Raw genomic sequence first — 27,754 nt, 5'->3', positions numbered from 1 at the left:
TTGCCAAATATTCATAACCTCATTACAATCATCACAAAACATCAGGCCATGGTTATTGCAGGGCACCCAACAAAATGTTTCAGCAGTACTCTTCAAAAGTGTCAAGGTCATCATGAGAGATAAGGAAAGACCAAGGAGCTGTCAGAGATGAGAGGAGATTAAAGAGACCTAATAACTAAATGCAATGTGAGATGATCTTGGATTGGATCCTTGAAGAGAAAAAGGACCACGTTAAAAAAACAAAGGCAAAATTCAAATCAGGTCTATAGTTTCGTTAATAGTATTACACCAATGTTGTTTTCATAAATACGCTGTGGTTACATAAGATGTTGACATTAGGGAAAGTGGATGAAGGTTGACCGGGAACTCTCTGTTGTACATTTGCAACTTTTCTGTAAGTCTAAAGCTATTTAAAAACACACAATTAAAACAATAAACATAAAAATATCTTTGTACAGCACAGTACAGAAGCTGAAAACTATGAACCATAGGCCAAACCTGGCCCGCTGCCTAGTTTTGTGAATAAAATTTTATTGGAACACAGCCACATCCATTCATTTACACGTATTATCTATAGCTGTTTTAGTATAACAGCAGAATTGAGTAGCTGTAACTGAGACGTTATGGCCTGCAAAATCTAAAATAATTACTATCTGGCCCTTTATAGAAAAAGCCTACCAACCCCTGCCATACAGTTAAGAGTACAGCGTCTGAGTTCAAATCCTGGTAATCCATTACTAACCGTGTCATGAGCAAGTTACTTAACTTCTTAGTGCCTCAGTTTCTTTAAGATGTGTCTGAAAAGCAGGGATAATAGTTATGGATCTTCTAGGGTTATTATACATTTTAAAATTTAGAATAGACAAATAAAAAGAAATAAGATGTAATAAATGTAAAAAGTGCTTAGAACAAAGCCTGAACATTGTTAAGTGTGTCTTAACAATAGAAAAAGGTTCAAGACCAAACCATGAGCAATAAAGTATTCTATTAGACAACACTTCATTTCTAATAAAATCTTGCTAAGCATCACATTAGCATACAACTTCTCTAAAATCAATCTCCATAGTTTGGTTAATACTTGTTAGTCATCAAATAGTTGAGAAGGAAAATGTTAGGTGGAAGTCATTACCTCTTAAGTTAGACTTTCTCAAACCAGTTACTCTTTAGCTTTAGAAAGGTCTCTGAACATTTGATACTTTCCCTCAAGATTCTTTCCAAATACTCACTTCATCGCTATCTCTCCGCCTCTTCAGACATGCCCAGGAACAATAAATCCAGCCCAGCACACCTGGGGTTCTTACAGGTGACTTTCCCTGCATGCTCATGGCATCCAGATGTTCATTAATGTACCTCTGTAGGCATCTCCTGATGGCAGGTGTACTCACAGCCAGAAAAAACAAGTGGCAGGCTGAAAAATGGCCCCTTACAGATAAATATGTTCACTCTGTAATCCCCAGAACTTGTGTTACCTTATATAGCCAAAGAAAGAATATTACCTTATGAGTAGCAAAAAAAAAAAAAAAAAAAAGTGTGTGTGTATATATATGTACACACACACACACACACACACACCCCAGGGGTGCCAAAAAAATGTATACAAATGGACACTGGTCAACGTTGCTCAAGGAGCAGTTCACCATAATCAGAAGTGTCTGGATGTTGATGATGGTAACTACTTTGAGCACCTCTTGTAACTGCAGAAGTCAAACATGTCTTGTATTCATCTTTTGTTATTGGTATATATTGAGTATTACAATTTTACAAGGAACGGCAAAGAATTCCAGCAGTCTGGAAGCTGGAAGAGGCAAAGAATGGATTCAACTCCCCTAGGGTCTCCGGAGGTAGAGCAACCCCGCTGACCCCGTGATTTCAGCCCTGTGAAACTGATTTTGGACTTTTGGCCTATAGAACTATGAGAGAATAAATCGGTGTTGTTTTAAGCCACCAAGTTTGTGGTAATTTGTTATAGCAGCCATAGGAATGTAATACACCACCCCACTGTGCCTGCACACACCAGTGCTCACACACAGGACCACTTATAACACAATAGTTGTATCTCTTTCTCACTAGAAACAAACACTGCTATAAGGGAGAGCTGGTAAAGAGGTTACTAAAGCCTTGGTACCCAAATTAAATCCTTTTGTAAGTCGTTCAACATGAATCAAATTTTCTAATTCTTTCCTGGCCTCGAAAGCCAAATGAGGTATAACAATATCACTAACTATATAGGTCACACTACTGTGACCTTATGATTTTGTGCTCTGACTTTTTGTCTCATTGATATACCATATGTAGAGGAAAACTATCAAGTAGTGACCCTGATTTTCACATGCAGCTTGTGGACTCCGTCTCATTGCTACATCCTAATTTGTAATCCCCAACCACACAATATTACGTAATCTGAGATCTTGCTTTCCTTTGTGTTGACATAATACACAAAAGCTTTTTATCCATAGAAGAACCCAAGAAGGATCCTTTTTGTTTCATTCCACCTATTGGAAAACATGTTAATACCTTATACAAGAAAACAATTTAGATGCTGACTTTGTCAAAATAGCCAGTAAGAAAAATCCTAACTGCATGGCCTTCTGTATTATATTTAAAAAACAAAAACAAAAACAAAACTGTTGAAAAAGTAGATGCATAATCTGATGAACCAGCATATTGAATAGGCTTGAATAGTTGAAGCTTATATACTGACTCAATTGTGACTAGTTTTAACAGTCTGAAGTGTAACTTTAAAAGATAGCAGAATGATTACTTTGCCCAGCCTTTGATATTTCTATAGCCAAGAGCCAAACGCTTTTAAAGTGTGACAAATGATAGTTCTAATTAAAACTGATCAAACACTTAGCTGTGCTGCTTAGTGGTATTATGCCCTTAAGAGGATTAGACAAACAATTCTGGAAATACACAAAGCCATCGTGCTTGCTAATGAATTTCCGATAGAAAGAATAAAACATTTTGGTGTTTAAATAAGTGACTACATGTAACTCTGCATGGCTAAGATCTACATACTAGAAGTAACTTCTCTCTGCTGCTTGCTTTTTTGCTCTCTGCCACTGTTTTTGATGAAAAGAACTTTAACACTGTATTTTTTATCAATGTTTTCCTTTCTGATGAGCATTCTTCATGTCTTGTCAAAAATTCTCTGTTTATTTTTTTCTATTTTATTTGTCTTACCTTTCTCAGATCTACAATCAATCTGTAACTGTATTAGAGATCTAGGATTAATTAGAAGATCAGGTACAATTCTGGGGACTTCTTTCTCCCACATCTCTTTCATTATCATCATCCAGGGCTAACTCCACATTCCTTTGTTTCTTTTAAGGCCATTATAGCCATGGTCAACACCATAGAGAGCTTAAGGCCTCTGAAATGGTTTTTGGGTTTTTCTTTTCCCATTCATCAGCCTTCATCTTTGACTCCCTCCTTCCTGGCCTCGTTAACCATGAGCTGTCACTTCAACCTCTGCCTTTTGAGCACTTTCAATTCCCCAGTCACTTATTCAACTCAAATCTCTATCCTGGCAAGAAGAAAGTAGCATGGACCAATGATTTTGAAACTACAAGGAGCTGGGTTTGAAATATGATTATACAATTTACAAACTTTATTAGGACTTTGGTAGTCACCTGACATTTCTATTTTCTCATATGTGTTATCAAGAAGGGCTGAGACTGAGGGTGGGTGGAAAGTGGGGTGGTAACAACACCTTTTAGGCCTATTGTGGGGATGAGAAATACTGCATGTCAAGACCCAGGCACAGAGTAGGCACTAAACAAAAAGACAAACAAACAAGTAATAGCTCAAAAAGAATAATCCATCAATAAAACCACTAGTTAACTCACTCAGTTGCTCTGAAGATTACTGGAGGAACTCTTACCACCTCAGCTAGGCTTTCTCATTCACCACATTGACTTGTGGTGTAAACTTTTATTGCCACCCCTGTAAGTCTCTATTTCGCTCCTGTGTCTGCCTCCTCACTTTCAACAGACCCTGGAGCACTTCCACTTCTGGCCAAGATGAAATAACAAGGACCCATTGTACCCTCCTAGCTGAAGCAACCAAAAAGTGGACAAAACATATGAAGAAGTGGTTTTCAAGACACTATCAGGCAACCAAAACATCTTTAGAAGATGGGAAAGTGAGGTGAGTCCTAAGATTATACCAGCTCCCTTCCTTGCGTTTCCAGCTGTGGCACAGGGACGGTGAAGCAGGTGGTGAAGCCAGGAAGGGATCAGCAGACTTTCTGAGTTGAGAATTCAAGACGACCAAGGCAGCTGGAGTTCAAAGGAAATGAGAGAGTTTCACAGAGAGAGAATTCTGAAGATGTTCAGAGTTCCCTCAAGAATTCAGCTGAGTCCTGCTCATGGTGTAAGCCAACAAAGAAGGCTGGAGAAAGAACCACCAGGAAGAACTAGGGATTACAGTACAATGCCCTCCCTCACACAGAATCAAAACAGTGCCTGGTTCCTTCCCCCTGCCAGACTGGGAAACCTCATGACACAGGGAACACTGGATGAAACACACGGAGGGGTCTTGCCCCGTTCCTGGGGACTAATTAGCCCTAAATGAAGCACTGTTCTACTCCTACCTAACACATTTTTTTTTTCACAAAAACATTTTTTTAAAAGCAAGACCTAAAGAATCTATTTCCAAGTAAATTAACCACATCACAGAACAAAGTTCAAAAATATTTATAAGAATGTTTAAATATCCAGCCCTTAACAAGGTAAAATTCAGAGTATTTGGAATGCAATAAAAAATTACCAGGTCCACAAAGAAGCAGAAAAATTTGACTCCTAATGAGGAGATAAATCAATCCTAACCCAGAGTTCCTTTTGGGTCAATCCTAACTCAGAGTTGATACAAATATTAGAATTAGCGGACAAGGACATTAAAAGTTATCATTGTATTCTGTGTGTTCAAAAGTTAAATAGAGAGATGGAAGATATTCCAAAAGACCAAAAGACCACTTCTAGAGATGAAAACTACACTGAGCTCTGAGATGAAAAATACCCTGCCTGGGATTAGTATTTTAGACATTGCCAAAGAAAAGATTACTAAATGTGAACATATAGCAACAATAACTATCCAAAGTGAAACAGAGAAGAGAGAATTTTTTTTAAATAAACAGAATATCAGTAAGCTGTAAGACAACTTCAAGGAATTTAATATACCAGTAAACAGAGTTCCCGAAAGGAAAGGTAAGTGAAGGATAGAAAAAATTTTTGAAGAAATAACATCAGAAAAATTTCAAACTTTCTTGAAAACTAAAACCTCACAGATCCAAGAAGCTCAATGAACCTCAAGCACAAGAGACGACATGAAAAAAACCACACCATGCCATATCATAATCAAATTGCTCAAAACCAGGGATAAAGAGAAAATCTTTAAGGCAGCCAGAGGGGAGGAAAATACAGCATGCACAAAAATAAGGATAACAGATTTTTCATTGGAAACAATTTGCGAGAAGCAATATCTTCAAAGTACTGAAAGAAAATATTACTGTCTACTTGGATTTTTACATCCATTGAAAATAGCTTTCAAAACTGAAGGCAAAATACAGATATTTTCAGGCACACACGCGCTAAAAGAATTCATCGCCTTTAAACACAAGAAATGTTAAAGGAAGTCCTTTAAGCCGAAGGAAAGTGACTCCAGAGAGAAACATGGATCTACAGAAAGGCATGAAGAGCACCACAAATGCTAAATACATAGCTAGATATGTAAGATTTTTAAATTATTATTTAAATCTCTTTAAAAGATCATAGACTGCTTAAAAAATGATTACAGTGTAATGTGGCACTTTATAACATGTAAAGTTAAACATTTGATAACAACAGCAGAAAGATTGGAGGGGAGAAATGAAAGTACAATTGACCCTTGAACAACATGGGGATAAAGAACGCCGACAGCTCACACAGTCGAAAATCTATATATAACTTGACTCCCCCAAAATTTAACTACTAATAGCCTACTGCTGGCTAGAAGCCTTACTGATTACATATCAATTAACACACATTTACTATGTCATATGTATTAATACTGCATTCTTATAAAGTAAGCTACAGAAAAGAAAATATTATTAAGAAATCACAAGGAAGAGAAAATACATTTACAGTGCTTATTGAAAAAAATCTGCGTATAAGTGGGCCCACGCAGTTCAAATCCATGTTGTTCAAGGGTGAACTGTGGACTACTAAAGGTTCCCACCGAGTAAGCACTCATTGCAGTGTCATACTGGAATGGCTGATTAATAAGTATGACCCCAACTTTCTCTGGATTCTGCCATTCCCACAAAATCGCTTTTTCTAAATGATTCCTTTATTCAACAAAATTTTACTGAGGAGAAATGCAATGGACGGAATGTTTGTGTCCCTCAAAATTCTTATGTTGAAATCCTAACTTTCGAGGTTATGATATTAGGTGAAGCTGTTGGGGGTAATTAGGTCATGAGGGTGGAGCCCTCATGAATGAGACCAGTGCCCTTATAAAAAGGACCCCCGAGAGCTCTCTCTTCCTCCTAACTGCCCTGTGAGGGTAAGAGAAGTCTGCAACCCAGAAGAGGGCCCTCACCGAACCGGACCATGCTGGCACCGGGATCTTGAACTTCCAAAATTGTGAGGCTCTAGCTTCCCAAACTGATAAATCAATTTCTGTTGTTTATAAGCCACCCAGTCCATGGTGCTTTTTAAAGCCACCCAAACTGACTAAGACAGGATCTGTATGTGTCTCCGATGTGACTTGATTTAAAGTTGATATCATATCTGAAAAGGCACTATAACTGCAGTAACAAACACATGTAAAAGCAGCCACGAACCCTAACCTACAGACAGAATTCTCAGGATGAAAAAGAATACCATTCTGGAGAAATGTGCTTGGTAGGGCCCTCAGGCAAGAAGCCAGGCATTCTTCATTCAGATAGTACTAAATCCATCTATAGACAGAGATAAGTAGGCATTGGAAAATAAATGGGGGGAGAAGGGCTTTCTCCTGCCAATGTCCCCCAGCACCTAAGAGTCCACCCCTCACTTCGCCTCAGGGAGGAACACACTCTGCCAGAAGCTTTCATCAGAATTCTCAGGATGAAGAATCAAGCATGTCCAGGGCAGCAGGGAGAGGCTCCTGAAGGAAGAATCCACTCTGAGTTCACGCTGACGAAAGAGCTCTTGGTTCACACTCCTTTTTCTGAATGGCAGATCTTTCTGTTATACTGAAATACCTTGAGAGCCAGTCACTGTTACTGAGCCAGGGGATATACCTTGGTAAGCCTTTTACCCCACACTCCTCCTGAGGCCCCCAGGACAACAGAGCCCTTAGCACAATGGCTCTGAACTGGGCACAGTACCTGGGTGCCTCACACACACCTGGGTTGCTCGGCCAGAAAACCACTAGGGGCTGTGAATGAAAATGAGTCAATGCAATAAACCTGACAAGCTCAGTGGCGGGCCACATGGCAGGCCTGACCCATTACTGAGTGGGTCAGTAACTACATAGGTCGGTCTGGTCACAAATTCCTAACTGGGCAGGTCGTAGCAGGTAGTCAGATCCCAGGCCTACAGATTCCTTAGCAAAGGTCAGTCTTTACCTTAAGTGAGTTTTGTCCATTGTTCTTACGCAACCAGGGCAACATACCTTTGAAATGTCAGACTAATCCCATTTTCCTACTCCTTGAAGGCACAACCATAGGCACCAGATCATCAGACCACAGAACCCATCATTGTTATCTTGTTCCCCACATACCATCTCTGTGTGCTGCAAGTATTAATTATTGACTATCCTGTATCCTCCAATGTAAAAGATGTATATGTTTCTCCATTTTGGTTTTTATCCAGTCCCAGAAATTTTCCCGCTTTGCTTCCTCTCACCTCCTTAATCTACCACCAATGGATTTCATGTAACCCTCCTTACATCTCCTCCTTTCATTATAATGTGTAAAATAAGCTGCAAAATTGCCATTCTCTGGAGCATTTTCTCAATCCATTGAGCTTTTGTTTCCTGACAACTGTCATCAGTTTGTCTCAAATAAACTCATAAAAACTGTCACACGCAAAAAATGCCATTGCTCCCATCACCATTTTCTCTATATCCATACAAATATTTGGAAACCAACCCTAATGTGCTCCATGTACCAGATCAGGATAGCTTAGTAACTAGTCATGTGATGGTTGGCACAAATCTGGCACTGGCTTGGATGCCTCACGCAACCTCTCAGAACTCCTCATCTACAAAATGAAGGAGGTAGACCAGATGATTTCTAAGATCCTTTCTGTGATTCTGGTAAAGCTGGAAAAGTTGTTAGTATGCTATTTAAGTCTTAGATATTGAGACACTAAGAAAATGTAATGACAGATACTTCTAGCATCTGTGTGTCACAAAATACTCTCAAAATAATCCAAACCATTATTTTGAATGATGGCCATTCTTTCCCTCTCAAGTTATGATTCAGATTTTATGAAAATCAGCTGATTACCAATTGCCAACTCCCAACACTGCCTACCAATATATATATTTTTTAATTAAGGTAACATTGGTTTAGAACATTATGTAAGTTTCAGGTGTACAACATTATAATTCGACATCTGTACACATTACAATGTGCGTACCACAAAAGGTCTAGTTTCCATCTCTCAACATACAATTGACCCCCTTTATCCATTTCACCCTTCTCCCACCCCCGATAGTTTCTTTAAACAGAGTACTTACCATGAGTCTTAACTATCTTAAATCAGAAAGATGATTTTAATCTCAGTTCTCAATTAGATAATAACATACATGTGTAAAGCATACAATATTAGGAAATTTTATCTAAAGGATTTCTGGAATTCCTAAAGAAAATACATCTATTTTAGAAAGAAAATTCTAAGGAATTATGGAAAATAGCATAAAATTGTCAAGTAACACCTTTCTCCCTCAACACAGAGTAAGACATTCTGGCACAAAGCACTTTTAGATGCAATATTATCATCAGAGTTGCATATTTAAATTACAACTTGGGGCAGATGTATGAGCTAATTTGCCAGGGACAACATTCTACCAGCACCCTCAGAAAGAGATTACTAACTTCCTGTTTCAAGTACAGTCATCATCTCTATGCCAGCAGAGAGAAATTAAGAAAGTTATGATTTGCCGGTCGTGCTTCAAATATCTGAAAAACAGAACCTTGCTGGCATTTAACTCATAAATGTCAAATAGCCTGTTTTAAACCAAAAAATAAAATAAAATAAAATAAAGCAACTGAAAAGCTCCAGGATCTTCAACTGAAAGAAGCATTTTTAACCTTTGCTTACTTAATTCCTGGCTTTGAAAAATCTAATGCCTAAACTTTATCATTTCACATTATGTGGCCTGCCCCCAAAGAATAATTAGGTATTCTTCTCAAAGTTTTTCAATATTTCTTCCATGGAGAAACAAATAATTGTCAGTTAGCTACCCTATAATGGACATTTGAAAATAGAAGTACAGCCCTGCTTTATCCAAATAGGTTTTCCTACAAAGTTTAAGGGAAAAACTCTACAAGTTTTTTTTTTTCCTTTGGTGCTCCGAAAGATTAGAGTGTAAAAAATCAAACTCAACAAACCTATAATTAGCATTTCTAATAGCAAACAATGTGCAGTGTAATCTTATATGAATCAATTAACAAAAAATTATATATTCAACAACACTTCCTGAGTGGCCACTATGTATAAAGCTATCTGATGTGGAAGTTAAAAAGATGAATAGATTGAACATTTATTTGTATGTAGAGCCTTGCAATGGCATTCGTTTTGGGGATTTAACAAGTGAAAATAAAAAACAATCCTTAATGGTTATCCATCCCCCGAGGCTCCCCCTGATGTATGAGCAGCTGCTCAAAGGCAACTAAAGGTTGACGACGCAATATCGCATCGCGCCAGGAACCTATAGGCTACAGCCCCAAATCCAGGCAGTAAAATCAGTCCGTCGCCTTCTAAGAAGACCTAGAAAAGAGCAGCAAATACACAAGCATGCTCAGGAATAAATCCACAGAAATATTAAATGTGTGGAAGGAGTTATGGTTGGGGTTTTGGGAGAGAAAAGCAGAGAGGAGGGAAAAGAATGTTTACTTTTATTTGTTTAAAGCAGAATTTCCACAGTAAAGCCCCAAATTAAAAGTCTGCCTTTACATACTGACCCATGAAAGCTCTCATTTGATTTTAAAAACTTGGGTTTTATGTTTATGCTTCTTTTAATCACCAATTGAGATTAAAAATTTTGGTCATACTTTACTATCTGTCAGATAGTATTTATACACCGAAGACAGCACAACCAGAGCGTCCAATCCAAAATCCAAAGCGTCCGGTGGACACATGCTACACCCAATTTTCTCTCAGAAAAAGAAAACAATTCATAAACTATCGTTAAGTAACAGCCAGTACACATCACTGGCAGTACAGTATACTAAATGCCAGGTGACTTAGACAAAGTTGAATTTGAAGGAAACTTTCTATGTGACTATTTATCCATTAACTGGAAAACTGAGAGCCAATTAAATACTCTATTGCTATTTTAGTTGTCATGTGTTTGATGCTACCCCTTCAATAACAGCGATGATTCCTTAACACTACTGGTGATATTTGGTTAGTTTTCACTATGGGCCGGAAGAACCCATAGTAAACAACCCAAGAGTTAGGTCCTAACAGCATTCCCATATTACAGTTAAGGAAACCACTTTGGCAAATTACTTAATATGTGTGCCTCAGTTTTCTCATCTCTAAAATGGAACTAATAATAATACTATTACTAGGACTAAATGAAAGCACTTAAAATAATGCCTGACACATAACAAACTGCACATGCATCAGCTATCATTATTGTGCCTACATTTTCACAACCCATAGGACAATTCTTTTTCCTAAGCCCTTTCATGCATCCTTAGTGGGAGTAAAAATGATTTAAAAGAAAATGTCTGGAGGACTAGGCTGCTATAGAATATGTGACAAAGGCCTTAAAGTATTCATATTCCTTAATCCTTAATCTAGCCATTCTCAGGAATAATCAGAGTTGTACACAAAGATCTCTACATGAGGCCATTCATCAGGTTATTGATAATGCCGAAAACCACCTAAGTATCCAACCAGAATTAAGTAATACATGGCATGCACATAAAATGGAATATGCTGCATCTATTAAAAATTAAATGTATTCATAGTTATGGAGACAGTGACAAAAGAGCAGTAGTTGCCAGGGGTTGGGGGAGGGAGGGCTCAACAAGTAGAGCACACAGCATTTTTAGGACAGTGAAACTGCTCTGTATGACAGCATAATGGTGGCTATAAGCCATTATATACGTATTTGTCATGGAACGTACAACACCAAGAGCGAACCATAACGTAAACTATGGGCTTTGAGTGATGATGATGTGGTTTGACAATTGTAACAAATGTCCCACTCTGGTGTGGGTGTTGCTAGAGGAGGCTGGGCTTGCTTGGGGGAAGAGGGTATATGGGAAATCTCTGTACTTCCTGCTCAGTTTTGCTGTGAACCTAAAACTGCTCTAAAAAATAAAGTCTATTTAACAAATGACATTTAGGAGAATAATCAATGGCAAAAGAAATATTCATGATATATTGCTGAGTAAGAGAAAGCAATTTGCAAAAACTGAAAAAAACATATCCAAATGTTAAAATTTAGCTTTTAGACGCAGTATGACATGTCATTTTAAAATACACTTTTCTATGTTTGTAAATGTTTCTACAACAAACTTGTATCACTTTCAATACAGGTGAAATTTTTAGGACTTTCCTTCAAAATGTCATCCATTTTTCAATTCAAAGTTACTGAAAAGAGGCATATACATTAAATAGGAAAGAAACAATCACTGACATGAACTGACACTTCTAATATCTCCATACACCTAAAAGAATCTCACCAATTACTTAAAATCCTGTATCTTTGAGACATTATGCATTTATTCCATGAATCTTTTATTGAGCACCCATCCTAGGTCCTGGGAATACAGCAGCCTAAGCTAGACACTGAAAATTGGGAGATAAACAACATCAAATAAAGACATGTGGGAGCTGTTCTCAGACTGGGATGCATTTGGGGGGAGGGGTGGACGTACTTGAGTGGCTGCAGGGGAAAACATCTGACATTCGAGCTGACACAGGAAAGGTCAGCAGGAGCCCATCAGGCAAAGCATGGGGGAAAGTGCTCTAAAGAAAAACAAAGAACAAGTGCCAAAACCCCAAAGTGGAAATAACCCAGGTTTATTTAAAGAACAGCAAGGAGGCCAGTGGGGCTGGTCATCAGTGAAAGCAGGGTCTTAACAACTCTGCATCTAAAAATGCCTTGAGGCTACTAAACGATTATAGAAAATAATTGGTTAAGAGTCCAGGCTTCAGGGCCAGACAGGCCAGGTAGGAATCCAGCTTGGTCACTTTACTATAAATGGATTTTGAGCTGGTCACCTCCTCTCTGGACCATGGCTCCTCGTCTGTAACATGGAAGTAACAGTATCTACTGCAAGAGCAGCTGCAAGGCTTTAAACAAGAGGATAATCATCTCAAATGTTTAGGAGAATGCTTGGCAGACAAAACGTGTTAAATGAATGGTACCTAGTAGTCTTAAAAGTGCTCTTTAAGGAATTCAAAAAACAAAAACCTCCTAGAAATTTCACTGTGTTTAAACCACATCAATATAAATAGACTATATCCTAGCTGACCTGATGCTTTTTCAGTTCTACGCCATATCCAGAAATTCTATTCTATGTTATTTTGTCAAGAAAAACCAATGGATCCCCAGATCCAGCCCTCCGGTCCCAAGGAAGATGAGAGGGGTGTGCTGTTCAGGGTCTTTCTTCCATCCTCACTCTCCTTGACTTTCCCATAATATTTGTGATAGCCCATTTCTCTTCCTAGAAATTCCTTCCTCTCTTGACCTGGGGACATGATTGTCTGTCCTTCGCCTCTTTATCTAACTGTTCCTTCTCTACTTCAGATTTCAACTATTCTTCCCACCCCCTAAAAATGTCATTAGATCCTAAATTTTATCCATGCCCCTCTTACCCACAAGACCTCCTCAGATACTTCCCATTTTCTAGAGGTTCTCATAGAACTAAATCACATTCTTGATGTGACACCTCGTTATACTTCATGCTAAATTATAACACATCTTATCTTCCCCATTGGATGGGCAGGATCTTGAGAGCAGGATCCACAGCTTAATCCTCTTCCTCCATCAAGACCTAACAAAAATCTCTTGAACATAGTCATTGCGATTAGTAACTAAGTGGGTATGCATATAAAATACTTTTAACAGATTATTAACATTAAAACAGAGCCTTGCAAATACTGTTGGCAGTTTTCTTATCTTTGTAAATTAGCCTCTGATTTGTGACAAGGCATAAGAGACATTTACTGTATTTACATTTTACATAATACATAATACATTTTACATAAGTCTTCCAATTAATGAACATTAATATGTTTAATTTTCAATTAACATGCTAAAAATAATAACTGCCAGCACTTATATAGCACTTACTATGTGCCTGTCCTAAGCAACGCATATGCATTAACTCACTCTATCCTCCCAACAACCCTTTGTGGTAGGTACTATTTTTTATATTTTTCATCTCACAAATGAGATTAAGTAAGGCAGAGAGGGGTTAAATGATTTATTCAAGGTCATACACTGGACAAAGCGAAGCCAGGACTGGAACCCACACAGCCTTAGCCCCAGTATGTGCTTGTAATCCTAAACCTGACCTAAATAGCCATTCACTAGAAACATCCAATTCTATTATACATAAGCATTTTTGAATTTCTTTAGAACTTGCTATTCGTAAGTAATATATTTTTTTCTGTAATATAAACAAACATATCTGTTTTAACCTCATCAAAGTTCTGGGTAAAGTATACACATACAATGTAGTGATGCATATTGCATAATGTCAATTTTGCATTACATTTTTACAACACTCTAAGTTACTTTTTATCCTACTTCTGAATGTTTAAAGGTGTTACCAGTCTAACATGGAATATTTTTTACTATCTTGGGAAATTTATATTTCCATGTAGACTTTTCTGTATTCTGTATCAATTTTTAAATTCAAAAAAGTAAAAGTTTTCATAGATATGTACCAGAAATTACACTAATGCTACTTAGCCCTAGGTGTTACATAGGACAACCACAATAATGTTATAATCTTGTTGAAAATGACAATTTAATATGTTGTTTTTAAAGGCTATATTTAGTCTTAATTTCTTACCACTAGAAACTAATCTCTACTATTACAAAGTTTGCTTAATTTTCGGATAGTGTTAAACTTCAAGATTTTAGGTTAATAAATCCAAATATAGTGATGGAGAAATATACTATTAACATGCAAAGCAAACTTTTAATCAACAAATTTCTTAAAATGTTATTAGCCACTTCTAGTAGACCTGATTTCTCAGCAGTTAATTTTTAAAGAAATTGTTTTGGTCTTCGCCTGACCAAAAGTAAAAACATCCAAGTGCTCAAAAGTCAAATCCTATCAACTTTAACTATAAAAATTATCTTCCCAAACCATTTTTTTGTCCTTTTTAAGAGTATGAATCTAATGTACATATCTTAGACTCTTGTCCCTTGTGCTTTGCTGTTCCCTCTGCCAGGAAAGGATCTGCACCCAGATTTTTTCACAATCTGTCCTTGCCCATCACTTAGGCTCAGCTCAAAGGTCTCCACCTAGGTAGCAAGGCCTTGCCTGGCCAGTCCACCCAAATAACTCACTCTCAGCATTTGAATTGTGCCCACAAGAAAGTTATGTTGAAATCCTAACCCCTAATACCTCAGAATATGACCTTATTTGGGAATAGGGTTGTTACAAGGTAATTAGTTGAGATACGGTCATTCTGGAGTAGGGTCAGCCCTTATCCCTGATAACTGGTGTCCTTATATGGGAAAGAGGAGACACAGAGACTCGGAGAAGAAATCTTTGTGAAGGAGCAAGCGATTGGAGATATGCTACCACAAGCCAAGGAATTCCTGGGGCTGCCGCAAGGTATCAAAGGCAAGGAAGATCCATCCTGATTTTGGATTTCTAGCCTCCGGCACTGGGAGAGAATACATTTCTATGGTTTTACACCACCCAGTTCATGGTACTTTCTTAAGGCAGCCTACCAAACTACTACACCCACCACCACCACAGGCAACTGCTCTTGCCCCATCAGTCACTTTTACCGCTGTTATCGCCCTTAATAGTATCTAAAACAGCAGTGTACTTTGACGGAGTGTCTCCCTTCATTAGAATGCAGGTCTATGAGAGCAGGGGCCTTTTCTGACTTCAAAGCACAGAGACTGGCACATAGTAGATGCTCAGGAAATATTTCATCAAATAAATTGCTGATTCTGAGAAAGATAATAGGATTAAAGAATGTCAGAATGATAACTTCCAATATTCGGAACCACCATCAACCCTCCTATAATCTAATAACAAAGTCTAATACCAGATATACCTAGCATAGAGTGAGACTTTGTTCCACCTTAACTATCGGGCACTATCTAGAAAATGAATCTGTGAGCTAAAAAAAAAAAACAGTTTCAGCAAAATGAGAGTCAAGAAGCATTCCTTACTCACTACTTCAAAGATGTGGCTGAAATCGAATTAGTTTTTGAACCAATGTTTCCTATATGTCAGGAGAGAAAGCTCATTTCGCAGAAGAGTGGCATTCAGAGATGTCAGAAGCCTGATGGCAAATGGAAGGAGAAAGCAAAGACCTTCAATAAAAAAGAATCAGTGAAGAGTCAGAGCAGAATTCTGAGGTTAGTTGGTGAAGCAGCAATTAGTGCCGCCCACAGCCAAAGCCATCTTTATTGTGGGCATGAACAGTAACGGGCATTCTTAGTCTTGAGTCACCAGCATCACTTTAGGGGGGCTTTCTAGTATTGGGGTCTCTACAAGCAACTTTTTAAAGTGAAGTATATAAAACATTTGAGAGAAATTTCCATTGTTTTAAAAAAGGTTTGGAATTTAGTGGGGGAAAGGTTCATGTTGAATGGGGGTAAATGTCACTTGCGGAGAACACTTCTTTCCTGGATGATACCAGAAAAATGAGGAGGCAAGGGCAGGGAAGAGTGCTGAGAGAAACAACAAGGTGTCCAATGGAGCGGGTGCCTGAGGAGCTTTCAAGACAGAAAGGGATAGTGAAGAGGCCTGGCCCCCGAAAAAAGGAGCTCCTCCAGCGCTTGAGGAGACACAATACACAAGGAGGCAACCCAAGGAAGACACACAATGAAAGAGGGAAAGGAAAAAAGCTGCCGAGTTGGAGGACATAGTGTGCCATGGTGTTTCCTGAAGGATGAGGTGTGATGGTGCTAGAAGGAATGTTCCAGGAGAGGGAGACTGGTATGGAAAGGGCAACAGCAGGGCAATGGGAATGGAGAGGGAACAAAAAGCCACTGGGTGGGGAAAGGGAAGGGCGGCAGCCTAGGAAGCAGCCAGAGATGGGCTGACCTTCGTGACTGATGCCTGCTTTACCCCACATTGCTCAGAAATGAGGATTTCCTACTTAGACTTTCCACATAGAATAAATGAATTCTGAAAGAACCATAATGTTCTCTAGGATGCTATGTGAAGTAAGTCACACGGAGAAAGCCAAATACCATGTGATCTCACTTATAGGTGGAATCTAAAGAACTGAATAAATGAGCAAACTAAACCGAAACCGTCTCAGAGACATAGAGGAAAAACTGAGGGTTGCTAGTTGGGAGGGGGGTGGGGATGAGGGAGAAGGTGAGGGGATTAGAAAACACAAATTGGTATTCACAAGATTGCCACATACAAATATGAAAGACAGTTGGGGAATATAATCAATAATGTAAAGAATTTGTAGGGTGCCAGATGGGCACTTGTCTTACCAGGGAGACCACTTCATGGACGATGTAGATGCCTGATCACTGCAGTGTACACCTGAAGCTGAAGCTAAATAATATTGAATGTCAACTATAATTTAATATACATATAGTCACGGGATATGGAGTACAGCATAGGGAATAGAGTCAATGGAACTGTAACAGCTATATATGATGTCAGAGGGGTAATAAATTGGGGGGTGGGGGTTATCACTTTGTGAGAGGTGAAATGTCTATTACATTGTTTTGTACCCCTGAAACGAATAAAAATGAAAAAGAATAAAAAAACAACAACACAATGTTGATCATTTTTTAAAAAGACTACTAAACATAATAAAATTGTATTTGTATTTGATTTCCAAGACACTTCTGAATTTTATAGTGCCACAGGGCGGGTTAGCATGAAATCAGTTATCACTGGACAAATCTACAGAAAAAAATGTAGTTATTTTGGTTTTCTGGTTATTTGTATTTTAGGTAAATGGAAATTCAATGCAATGATTTACAATTGTACTTTCTGTCTACATAGGACTTAACAGTTCGCTAAGTGTTTTCCCATACTAACGTGAAACGTGATCATTCCCATGACTATTTCACCCTCATTTAACAGCTGAGGCTCCCAGAGGTTCCTGGCCGTGGGTCAGCTGCTCGACAAGCGGAGAGGCTGGGAACAGAACCTGGGTAGCCATGATCCCTAGTCTAGAGCTCCTGTCAAATAAATACAGCTGCTCCAAAAACAAGTGTATCGTGATGAAAAATTTTTAAAAAGTACCACAAGACAGCAGGGTATTTTCACAGAAGGATGCACTGCAAAAAAGAAGTGAAATGCATGGCAAGAAGAAGCAGTTCAGCACAATACTGTTATCACATGTATTTAATACATGCTACTAATCTCTGAAAGAAATGTAGTTAAATGTTCACTCATGTCACATTAAACCTGCTCCTAAAATTCCAGTAGGAATTAGATACACTAGTGCATCCTGAAATTTAATGCATCCTGAAATTTCAACAGTTCTGGAAAGTTATGGAAAGGGTTTTCTAGATACTTCCACATCTCCTCCACAAAGCCAAGCTCCCAAAGGTCATTCCTCTTTTGCGATATCAAGCTTCTCTGACCTTTCCCCATCCACCTCCATCAACCTTTGCTCTTTACCCGCTTCGACACCTAAAACTTCGTGTAGCACACTGCTACAGGTTGCTGCCTATTCTTCCTAGTTTTCAAATAAATTTGTTTGAAAAAGAACATAGCCACTAAAATATCGGAACTTCCATAGAGAAAAGAAACGCATATTATTTACTTAATTCATTTATTAGGATACATATTTAATCCTAACTTCATGCTCAGAGGTTAAAAGAAAGAGAGTAATGTAACATTTTCCCCTGTATACTTTGGCAGTGTTATTTCTGATTTAAAGCTACCAATTCCAAATGAAGGGCTATGTCTGTTAACTTTGGATAAATATGTATTAATGACAATAATTAAATGATTTTTATTTCTTTTAAGGAAAATTATTTTGCAGCACGATACCTCTGATCATCACCAAGTTTTTCCTTTTCTTCAGTATAACTCAATTATGGATATCATTGCTTATTAAATTCATATCAGTATATAATTAGTCTTCCCAAAGCTATGACCTACCAACCATTAAGTTGCCACCTCGGCTTTCTCTGTCTTACTATTCCATACCTTAATATTTGGTAGCTCTTTGTGGACTCCAGGAGGACAAAGGCACAATGAAACAATCATTCTTATGAAAGCATGTGTTTAAAAGTAGAATACCATGAAAGGTTTTGGAAGTTATCATAAAAAACACTCCAAGGAATGGGTATTTTAAGGGATGGAGGGGACAACTGCATCTACAAAAGAAGGGGGGGCAGAAGAGATTGGTGGTTCCCAGCACAAGCTCCCCAAACCATGGTCACTTTTTAAAACTGTAGATTCCTAGACACCATCCCAAACCTCAGGGGTAGCAGAGGATCTCAAGGCTGTGACCCATAAAATCACATTTTCTCTATTTTGTCACTGTAAGCTGCAGCTGATGGAGTTGGAGTAGCAATTAATACCATCTCCATTTCTGTGCTCTCCCCGGCCCAGGCTTCTGCCACTACCTTCTTCAATGCCTATTCTCCGTGAACGCTCATCCCCCCCTAGGTCCTCATCAATGTCCCTTGGATCTCCCTTCCGGTAAGACCAGTTAGCTGAAGACAGAGTGGCAAGGGCAGGGCAAGTGCAGAGATCCAAGTTGTGCTAACTCTGTCCCAAAAAGCAGCTGCTTCCAGTGTCCCTCCTTCCTGGACTTGAGCCTGTCAGGGCAGTAGTGATGGTGAGTCTTTATGGCAACTACCATGGGACTCAACGATGCAAGGGAATACTACTGGTTACAACTAGTCAACATTCTTCATCAGTACAAGTAAACCTCAAGAAATTTAAAAATTATCTTGGTCTGAATAGATAATATGTTCACATATTTAAAACTTTAAACAGTAGTAAAAGAGTGTACTGAATAAGTGTCTTTCCCATTCCCACTCCAACCACCCAGTTCTCTTCCCCAGAGGCAAGCACTATTGCCAGTTTCCTGGCTCACCATCCAGAGATAGTCATAACATACAAGCGCAAACACATATCTATAAACTCCTATTTCACACCAATGGCTATATATTACTCTGTACCTTGGTTTGTTCCCTGCCAGTATCTTAGAGATCATTCCACATCAGCAAATACAGAATGATCTCATTCCTTTTCACAGCTACCTAGTTTTATTTCTGCTCCAAATTTATTAAACCAATCCCATACTGGTGGATATTTAGCTTTCTCTAAACCTTTGGACATTACAGACAATACTGCAATGGATGCGCAAATTCATTTTGTGATGTACAAGTATTTCTGTAGAAACATTTCTTAGATTTCCTGGGGTGAGAAGGTAGGTAAATTTTTAATTTGGGAAGTATTTCCAAACTCCTACATTGTTGCTGGATCATTTTGTACCCCTACCAACAATGTACGAGCCTGTCAGTTTCCCCAAAGCCTTTTTAATACCCCAAGGTATTAACAAACATCAAGATCTTTGTCAATTTAATAGGCTAAATAGTTTAACATTGTATTTCTCATACCTGAGTTGAGCATAATCTCTTATTTGTAAGTGCCATTTGTAATTCCTTTTCTGTAAAATGTTTGCCCATTGCCTTTGCCCATTTCTTAGACTAACGGTCATTTTTCCTATTGATACATAGGACCTCTTTGGATATTAAAGAGTTACTCCTTCTCTATAACACATGTTGAAAAAGTTTTTTTCCTGGTGTGTGATGTTTATCTACTTTACACATACCATCTTTTCTTAAATGGAGTTTATCAATCTTTTATCTTATACCTTCTGTAGTCTTCAAAAATTTTAAAAGCTTTTTCTTTGTAAGTGTAGAGACAGGCATTTTCCCTAATATCTGATCTCCACAAACGTTTGGATTTATGCTTTTATTTTCTTTGTTGGCATTTTTTGAAATGAGGCTAGAAGACAAGCTGAGACATAACATCCATCTACCTCCTTCCTAGACCTTCCCATTCCATTACCCTGAGTTCCAGTGGATTTTGCTCTCCTTTTCCCTTGCTTGCTTCATGGAATTTCACATGAACCCTACATTTGCGTGGCCTACCTTGCAGATCATACTCTTTTTATAGTTCTGGCTTCAATCTGAAGTTTACTGCAATCAAATACAATTTTATTAATGTCTTTTCATAATCGACATGTCATTCAAACTGGGCTACTTTTTCAATTCTAGGGAAATTATACAACAGAAACTATTCAGATTGTTGCTTGACGGAGTGAGAATATGCAAGAACTTGCCCAGCTGCTACAAATAAAAAGAAAGCAAAAATGTTATCTTAATTTAAAATAAAATCAGACTTTAGATTTGATCTCCAGAAATGACATGTAACAAAAACTTTTTATTTTGATGTTCCTTTAGGTATTCTATTCTTAAAACTTCAGTAGTTGATAACAGTTTCTTACTTGTGCCATCGTATTATGTATTTAAAATATCAAAGTACCTTTTGCGAACTTATGAAACTTGAGCAGTGGTTTGGGAGATGTGAAATAAAGCTCTTGCTGGAAATTGAGGCCAGGTTTATTTTAGGTTTGATTTTTGGAAAAAAAAGAAAGATTCTAAAAATATAGTACTGTTGTTCTCCCTCCTACTTCCACACTCTTTTCAAAAGGTGGATGGGTCTGTCTCAAGAGCTACAGTGAGAATTGCCTCCATAAGATGCAACATAAAAAAGTAAAAGTTAATGTTCTACTTTTGACTCAATTCTCTCTATACTTTGATTTTCTCTCCTATTAGCATGTGGAAAGAGAATGACAAAGGAAGAGATAAAAAAGCATACAGTGCAAGATAATTTAATTTTTCTCTATCCTTTCCTGTCCATTGAGTTAAAAGACAAAGCTATGGGTATCAAAATAACCAAGAGCAAAGAATTTTAAATACTGATATTTGTAGTGTTTATTCTTCTTATCATACCCCTGAAAACATAGTCTTTCCTCTAAAGACCTAAGAAAATTTAAAAATATATGTATGATTTCATGTTCTATACCAGCTGCTAAAGAAGGAGAATGATAGAAATGAAGCTTAAAATCCCACTACAGAGGTTTCTGTTGGGTCATTTTCTCATTCACCTACCAATAATTAGGGAAGAGCTTTTACTTCCTGTTATCACCAACAGAAGTAAACTGCTTGGCACATTATCTCCTACCTATATTTGCACATGGGGCTAGTGCCACACTGGAGAAGTCTCTGGGCCTCAGTTTTCCCACCTGGAAAATGGGAGGGGGGAGAATAGAAGATTTTTAAAACTGCTTTCAGCTCTAACACCTTATGAATCTAATATAAAAGTCATTCAAGCATCAGCACATTAAGCAAATATGAGTGTTCTTACTATTTGGGTATTTTCTTCAGATGAGTATATTTTATAAATTGACATATAGCTTTCTTGAACAGAAAAACAAAACCCATCACATCTAAAGGAGATCATTTTTGTGTCTTAGTCATGAATTCTCTGTACTCAGTCTCATCACACAGGTGAAACATCCTCAAATGACAATGTGCCAATGTTTTACATCTCTCTAACTCAGTGATCCCTTAGACAGTCCTGGATATTAAGCTACTTGGTTGGGTTGAGCTTCTTTCTAGCTCTGCCTTCTGTCAGCTTACTATTTAGATTTTCTGAGACACTGGCTCTGTCAGAAGGAATTCCCTATTTAGTTGTTTCCAAATGAAAGACTCTCATGGCAACCAGCAGCCTCCTCAGTAGGGACCCTGCCTTGGGTCTCCAGCCCTCCATACTCCCGCAAGTCCATCCGTTCCCTAGACATGTTTATGAACCCTTTGAGTGGCTCACTGTTGGAAAATTTCACATGGCTTCTTCCACTTCTGTTCATATCATTTCCTCTGTCTGTTACGGCCTTCCTCTTCTCAGCTAGGCTACTTCCTGCTCATCTTTCCTGTAAGTCTCTGCCATGAATCCTTGGCAACTCTGCTCACACACAGCAACTGCTTCCTCATCCCTCAACTGTCACCTTGTGGGTCTTCTGGCACCGTAGCCTCTTCTGCCTTCTGATGACTCTGCATTGTCCTTATTTTGTTTTCCTCAAAACGTTAAAATTATCACTGTTCCATGCATCACTTTTTTTCTAATAAAATGGTTACTTATAAATGTACCACCAAACCCAAGTACTATATCATTACCACCAATAACTTACATCCACCTATATGTTCCTCCCCATGCCACCTCCTGGTTCCCCCAAAAGACAACTCCTATCCCAAGTTGCAAGTTCATCATTCTCTTGCTTAAAAGAAACAAAAAAAGTGTACTTCAACACACACACACACACACACACACACACACACACACACAAATGCTTGTTTGTATTTGACGATGTGTGTTTGCTTGTTTCCCTGGCTTGTATAAATCAGTACAATTTTGGAAAATAATTTGGTAATATCTAGTAAGTTGAATATTCACATACCCTACAAATCAGAATTCTATGCTTTGGTATTTACCCAAGAGAAACACTTGCACATGTGCCCCATGAAACAGGAATAATCAAAGCGGCACTCTGAAATTTTTTTAAATGGAAAAAGAAATGACCATTGACAGGAGAACAGGAAGTATTTTGTGTTATAGACACATAATGAATGAATCTCAGTGACATAATGTTGAATGGGGAAAAAAGTCCCAGAAATCAACAGACAGTATGAGATTTTTTTTTTCAAGATTAAAAACGAACTACAAAAAAGGATTATAATTATTACTTAAACTTCGCAGTAAAAAAAAAAAAAAAATCCTTATTTGAGAATTCATGCCTTATCCTCCCAAACTAGACTACAAACTCTTGAGGGCAGGGACATCTTTTCATTCTTATTCACATCTTCCATATGCCTAGACCAGTGTCCTGAACAGAGGGTACTCAATAAGTAATTATCCATTGAATGATTACTGAATGCTACCTAACCCTGGCGTTTTAATAAAATTTAAATCTTCTCCCTCATCCAACAGTTTCATGAATAAAGTCACATAAAACTTTTATCTACTTATGGATGAACCTAATCCTATTTCTGCAGTGGTACTAGCGATCTTCAAACACAAACATTTCATCCTGCAAAGACTTTACCTTTCTTCTTGGAGTAAAGTTAACTTCAGGTTAAAGCATTAAAGCAATCTAAGGACAAGAAAACTTACACTATGTGAGCTTGTAAAAGTCCCACAGAATCACTTCATACCATAACCAAGAGCCATCTGATAAACCATCATAATTTGAAACTGAAATATCCCAAAAGGAATGCATTCACTGAATGCATAACTGAGTTATCATCATCAAAACTGAAAATATGAGCAAAAACAGGATTTTTAGGTTTTCTAAAAGCAAAGATTTTAATTTCGAAATACTTTGTTTCTACTTTAAAAAAATATATTTTTAGGGGGAAACATATGAAATCCAGGGATAGAAGAATAATAGGAATAATATTCCACCAATCAGGGCCTTCCTTATAACCCAATGAGGGCTATGCATATTCTCTGTAGGTGATTATAGCCCAGTTATGCTGCAGCTTCCCTTCGACCTTGGGAACTCTGCTCACTCTGAGTTACTGTGAGGTCTTCCGTTTCATTTATTATTAGTCTTTGTATATCTGCAATGCTGTAGCATTCAATAGGAATATCAACATTGTGAGCTTGCAGTACGTAAAACTGTAGAAATGCTTCCAAAAAACAAAGTGGTTAGGGAACACAGCCAAGAGGAAAACAAAGTTAAGGATATTAAAAAAGAATATTTTTAAATTGTATCTTTGACGAAAGACCACATTAATTAATCAGCGCTATGATGTAAAACCACCACTAGCATGTAAATTTTCAATTTAAGAAAAGACGTTCTAAAAATTATTTTATTTGGAAAATATCACAACTGAATATGATATACAATTTGCTAAAACTAGCCCAGCAATTTAAAATGCAAATTCTAATAGAGAAAAATTCTATAGGACTTTGCGTACGGGAGAAAGAAATAATCCGGAAACCCAGTGGGTTCACTTAGTTTCGTGTCATTTGCTTCATGTCCATTATGTAATGCTTTCCCCATCTTTAGGTCTCTATGTTTAAGCTACCGTTCAGGTATGTCACAGAACTGCCACAAAATCAGTATAGGTAATAACTTTCAAGAAAAAAAGCTTAAAATGTGTCATGCAGATGTGTGCAAATACATTAGAGGCTTAAAACAAAAAAAATCTGCTTGTGTCATTACTTCTTCCCAGCTTCCTCCCCAGGTCTCCCATCCCCTCCTCCCCCAGCTACCCCGGCGACAAGATCAGCGGGCAGTTCCCTGTTGGAAGCAAGGAAAGCACGTCTTGACTGCAATGCAAACCCTGTCCGGGTCTGAACCAGGGAAGGCAGACTCGGCCCTGGCCTGGGTATCGACTAAGGATGCAGGGAAGGATGCAGAGGCGCCAGCAGCGGGTGGGCAGGGGTGCCCCGTGAGGGCAGTCCGCAGTGCACGCGCACAATAAAACCCAATGCACAACTTCCCGGGCCGCTCCTCCCCACTCTCCGGATTCCCTGAAAGGTGCAGCGTAGGCGTTAGCTGGAGCAGGCGCTCTCATCTGCACGCGGGTTCGGTTTTCCGCTGACAATTACATCAGTCCCTCTCCCTGCCCCAGCTTCCTCCTCAGCAGTCTGGGGGCGCCGCGGCACCCGGCGGCGTGGGGGAATACAGGCGCCAGAGCCAGCCATCCCGAATTCCCAACGAGGGGGAGGGGAGGCCGGCGAGCAGGGACCACGACCCAGGTGCCCCCTCCCACCTCGGCCGCGGGGTTGAACTAGCACTGCCTCCCCAACTCCCAGCCGCTGGTGTTATCCTGCCAGGGGAGTCCCCCAAGGGCTACGAACCCCAAAGCAAGGCTGCCCATCCGCTAGTCCCCCAGGGTCCTTGGCCCTTCGGACCCCACAATACCCCAGGCCACGGTGCGATCACAGTCCTGTGCGCTCCAGGGGTCCCCTCTGCAGCTAGGACACCTACCTGGAAGGTTGGAGGCACCGCCGATTCTGCGGCGGCAGCGGCGGGAGGCGGGAGACTGCCCTGGCCGGCGGACTGGTGTGCTGGATGGCAGGCGAGCAGAGGCGCGGGCGCCGCCTGCGCGGAGCCGCGGTCTCCAGTACCCACAGCAGCAGCCGCGGCGGTGCTGCGCCTCCAGTGGGCCGCCGCCGCAGCCCCTCCTCTCCCACGGGCGGGGCGCGCTAGCGGGGCGGCGCTCTGGGCTCCCCGCCCCCGGCTGGCAGGCTGTGCCGGAGTGGAACCCTCTGCGGTCAGCGCTGGTGCTGCACTCCCACCCTGCGGGGCACCCCTCACTGAATCTCTGAGAAAGCCGCGGGACCAAACCTTTGATGGGCCGGGTCTCTGTGCCTGGGGTCACCTCCGTCTAAGCCCCCGTGGAACCCCCGGTGTCCAAAGATCACCCCTGGGCATCCCAGGGCTTAAGCGCCATAGGACCAACCCCGCCTGCCCAAGCCATCGGAGGTGGACCGGCCCTGATCGATCTCTCGGCCCTGATCGATTGCAATGGGTGGCTCGGAATGTCACCAGCGCTCGCGGCCTGGAGCGCAGCCGCTGAGAGCACCTTGGGAGAGAGGATTCAGAAGGGAACAGCAGCGGGCGGCCTCCCCGAGGCGCTGCCAAGCCAGTCTCGGGCCCTCATTCAGTCTGATCAGTAAACCCACAGGCCTATGTGTGCGTGCTCCCCGCTGTCCCCGACACTCTGGAGGAAAAACTTCTCAGGCCCAGAGAAACATGGGCTCCTTGAAAGGATCCCGGGTGTAAAGCCCCACCTCACTTCAACCCTTTCCACTCCCTTAAACTCTTCTGCCCTTAAACCTTTCCCAGCCTATGCCCCCGAGCAGATTAATCTAAAGGCACATTTGTTGGAAAACACTGGGTAATTTAAGTATTTGCATTCCCCCCCCACACACACACACACACGTAAATGGATGACTGAGGAAATGTCAGAGGTATCTCAAGACCTTGCGGTCATCACCGTCTTCAGGGGGAAAAATTCCAGAGAACACTTCTTGTAACTGGGACTATTACAGAAACAGCACTGAAGTGCTTTGTGGGCTTTCTAGGGGTCCACGTTGGGTGAGTGGGGGGGCGGGGTGGTGCCTTCAAAAACTAAAGATATTGCTATCCACTGAGGCAACTGTGATGGCAAGTCACTGTTCTTTGTGCTGATGATATCCTGATTTGCTATGAAACATAGTCAATTATATGTACTTTTTTGTCACATACAATTTCTCTTGAATCTCCAACCCCACCGTTTGAGTTAGCTTCTTCCACCCTAACTAGTAACATTCTCATCGTGTCCTGTCATAAAATAATAAATACTGGAGCCTGTGACACATCACAGTTTCACCTTAACTCCTTCCCTGTGAAGACAGTCTCGTCAAGTGAAGGACTGGGGGGGGGGGGGGGGGCGCTTACCTACACTTGATCATCACCACCTTTTTACTCCTTTTCTCCAGGTTCCACTGACAATCTCTACTCTCTCTATAAAGAAAAAAGAAGTGTAAAAAGAGATGAGAGAGAGCACACAGTCTTTAACCTAAAGAAGTACGTCTCAATTATTTTTCACTGAAACTCTAATTGCAGAGAACCATAAACTATGGGAGAAGGAAAAGAAACTATCACGACCCAGTTCTCGTGTGTTATCTCAAGAATGCGTACACTCTTCACTCTATTCCATAGTATTTCCATGTTTCGTTATTTTAAAACTAGGTTTGAAATGACATGAAAAAAGTCTATTACCTGTCGTATTCATTGATGAATGATCAAATACGATGTGATGGAACTACAGCCATCCATTTGGGGAAATAGATTAAAGAGAGCTAACACTGCATATGAAAGCAGTTTCTCCAGTCTGTGTATCACAATGTTTTGAAAACCCAGACTGGTATACATGTGTACATATGAATAACAGGCTTTTCATTGTTTTTTTGTTTTTGTTTTTGTTTTAGCTACAGTAGGGTTATTACTCAAAAGTTGCTAGAAAGCAATGTTTTCATGTCATCATCAAGTGTATATTCTTGCTGAGAGTTTAGGTCACAAGTCATATGTTGGCTAAAAGGATATCTGCTCCCTAATCCATTCCTTTTATTTGTCTCAGAGAAATACTTGTTCATGGACTTTTTCACTGTAGGAAGATAATAATATTCTTAAAATACTATTAGTGCTATAATTTCCTAACAGGCGAATGAACTGAGACTCACACCAATCAGTCCCCACCATCTTTTCGTACAATGCTCACACTTCATTTTCATTGCAGTTTTTCTATGGGTACAATTCCAGCTGGCCTTTCTCAGGAA

The 27,754-nt window shown here is 39.6% G+C and overlaps 1 protein-coding gene across 12 annotated transcripts in view; it reads right to left on the bottom strand.

Annotated features, from left to right (window-relative positions):
• The window catches only part of OSBPL6 (oxysterol binding protein like 6), a 180,164-nt gene extending 154,536 nt beyond the window's left edge, over positions 1-25,628 (bottom strand). For 2 of the 12 annotated variants that reach the window (XM_019739310.2, XM_074338620.1), the window contains exon 1: positions 25,419-25,580. The gene's annotated coding sequence lies outside the window, so the exon portion shown is untranslated. Of the gene's footprint in view, positions 1-25,418 lie in introns of all 12 variants that reach the window. The other 10 variants (XM_074338601.1, XM_074338564.1, XM_019739302.2 and 7 more) reach the window with 9 other exon arrangements.
• Between the last annotated feature and the right edge of the window lie 2,126 nt (positions 25,629-27,754).

Source organism: Rhinolophus sinicus, linkage group LG01, assembly GCF_036562045.2.
Source record: "Rhinolophus sinicus isolate RSC01 linkage group LG01, ASM3656204v1, whole genome shotgun sequence".
Lineage (NCBI taxonomy): Eukaryota > Metazoa > Chordata > Mammalia > Chiroptera > Rhinolophidae > Rhinolophus > Rhinolophus sinicus.
This window is presented reverse-complemented; position numbering and strand designations above follow the sequence as displayed.